Below are 2,648 nucleotides of genomic sequence, written 5' to 3' on the forward strand. Positions count from 1 at the left end.
ACCCCCCCCCCTAAGAACTCGCGAACGGTATGTCGTATGACCACCAAATTTTAAGAGAATGGTGTACTAGTAAAAATTTATCATATCTACAATTTTTATGTCGTTATGACGTAATATGACGTCATTATGACGTCATTAATGTGATTTTATTGGCCAAAATCGTCTAAACAGGTTTTTCCCTGAAAACTAAATGGTATTCAACTTAAGGTCTCGGACCGGAGTTTTTTTCACGATTTTGGATCCGGCGGACACCCTCAGACCGAAGGGCTATAACTCCGCCAAAAGAAGTACGCCGGGAAATCTCATTACATCAGTCAACGGAGGTTTCCAGCCGGCTTCCGATACAATTTTGGTTATTGTCCGTCGACTCTAAAATTTGGGTAGAAACTGTAGTTAAACGTAAATTTTGGATACGAAAAATGTAGTTTTTTTGCAGTTTTTTCAACGGACCTGCTTGGAAAAAACGAATTTTCCCAGGCTAACGGCTTATATGCTGAAATAGCTTACTACTTCCTGTTTCTGAAAAACAGAAAAAAAATATAGGTTGTTGCGATAAGTTTTTCGCAAAATCCGGTGACGCGAACCCCTAGAAATTCCACATAGAACGCAGCATTTGGGTCATCAGGCGACAAACCGCATCACCCTTGCTCGCGGACTAATACCAAAAACGCTTCGCTGACCGTCCAACTTCACCGCGCCGAAAAACACTACAACCCCGAGGCTTTTTGATCAATTCAAAACCTAGTTGAAAATCTACAGCGATCGCCGAGCTATGGGGGACGCCAAACCTAGCGTGACAACCTCGCAGATCCGGCGATTTACTGCGCACTATTTCGGAACCCTGGTCAGAATTAAACTCCGACCCGGAACCTTAAGGAGATTATTTTTCATAAAAAATTATCATAATTCTTCAGAAACATCATATCTATCATATATCCAAATTTCACATGTCTGCGATGAGTACTTTTCCCGCGGCAGAGGTTTAAAGTCATGTGAAAAATGCAGTGTTCTAAGGCTATATTGCCAAGTCTCGGGTCCCAGGCAGCGTCACAATGGGGCAATTAGAAAAATACCGTTATTTCAAACATCGCTTTTCTCAAAACAGTTATAACGGAAATTAAAGTCTGCTCTGGATCTTGGCTATGGATATATGTGTTCTTTTCGTGATTTCGGTGCCGCAAACTTGCAGAAAACGTTCTTAACAGTTGGTATCGATGACGTCACGCAGTGACGTCATTGGGTCCCCTGGGAAAACAGCATGGGGTCGCGTTTTAGGTTCGTCGCTTTAAAGTAAAAGGAAGAATTCGTCAGATTTCGACCTTGAATGATAGACCAGGGTTCGCACTTTCCGAATCAAACGCGTCCGACACCAAACTCTTCACTACTTTGCCGTGAATGGCCTATAAAGTAGCAAAGCGCTCCTTAAATGTGTGAAAGGCTGCATTATTACGAGGTGCAAAACACAATCTGGGTGATATTGCCGTGGCTAGGAGCAAGAAGTTGAAATAAACGCTGTAAAGATGTGAGGAGTACTTATTAGGCTATCACTTAACACCACCCAAAGGAAAGAAAGTCGCGAATCTAAGGAGCCCTGAACCGAACATCAGAAAACCCAGTTTTGCCTTAAGAAGGCTTAAAACACTTCGATTTTGCTGTTAAATGTCAGTTTAAGTAACCATAAATAGAGAAACTTCGCCGAAATTATACGAAAGTCAAATTCAGAGGTCGACTCATATAAAATGACATAGAAAGTGAATTCATGCAAGAACTGTTTACCTTCCAGAAACGATTAAAATTGCCCTGACGGGGATTTCGGGGGGGGGGGCGGGAAAGGGGGAGGGGGGCGCCGTAGGGCCTGGGCACGAATATACGGACTTTTTTACTCGAAAAAAGCAAAATGATGCGGTTTTTTGTCAGAATCGGATAACTTTTGCCAAAAACTTTTAAATCCATACGAATGACGTCATCGATGACGTCATTTTTTGCGCATGCGCCGTGCTTTTAAGGTCTCGGACCGGAGTTTTTTTCACGATTTTGGATCCGGCGGACACCCTCAGACCGAAGGGCTATAACTCCGCCAAAAGAAGTACGCCGGGAAATCTCATTACATCAGTCAACGGAGGTTTCCAGCCGGCTTCCGATACAATTTTGGTTATTGTCCGTCGACTCTAAAATTTGGGTAGAAACTGTAGTTAAACGTAAATTTTGGATACGAAAAATGTAGTTTTTTGCAGTTTTTTCAACGGACCTGCTTGGAAAAACGAATTTTCCCAGGCTAACGGCTTATATGCTGAAATAGCTTACTACTTCCTGTTTCTGAAAAACAGAAAAAAATATAGGTTGTTGCGATAAGTTTTTCGCAAAATCCGGTGACGCGAACCCCTAGAAATTCCACATAGAACGCAGCTATTTGGGTCATCAGGCGACAAACCGCATCACCCTTGCTCGCGGACTGATACCAAAAACGCTTCGCTGGCCGTCCAACTTCACCGCGCCGAAAAACACTACAATCCCAAGGCTTTTTGATCAATTCAAAACCTAGTTGAAAATCTACAGCGATCGCCGAGCTATGGGGGAGCCAAACCTAGCGTGACAACCTCGCAGATCCGGCGATTTACTGCGCACTATTTGGAACCCTGGTCAGAATT

At 43.2% G+C, this 2,648-nt stretch overlaps 1 protein-coding gene across 1 annotated transcript in view; it reads left to right on the plus strand.

Moving 5' to 3' along the window:
- LOC109465822 (integrin alpha-7-like) overlaps positions 1–2,648 on the plus strand; it is a 38,776-nt gene that overhangs the window by 22,524 nt on the left and 13,604 nt on the right. The window lies entirely within an intron of this gene.

The sequence above is a fragment of the Branchiostoma belcheri genome, unplaced genomic scaffold (genome assembly GCF_001625305.1).
Source record: "Branchiostoma belcheri isolate BF01 breed outbred unplaced genomic scaffold, Haploidv18h27 scaffold159, whole genome shotgun sequence".
Taxonomy (NCBI): Eukaryota; Metazoa; Chordata; class Leptocardii; order Amphioxiformes; family Branchiostomatidae; genus Branchiostoma; species Branchiostoma belcheri.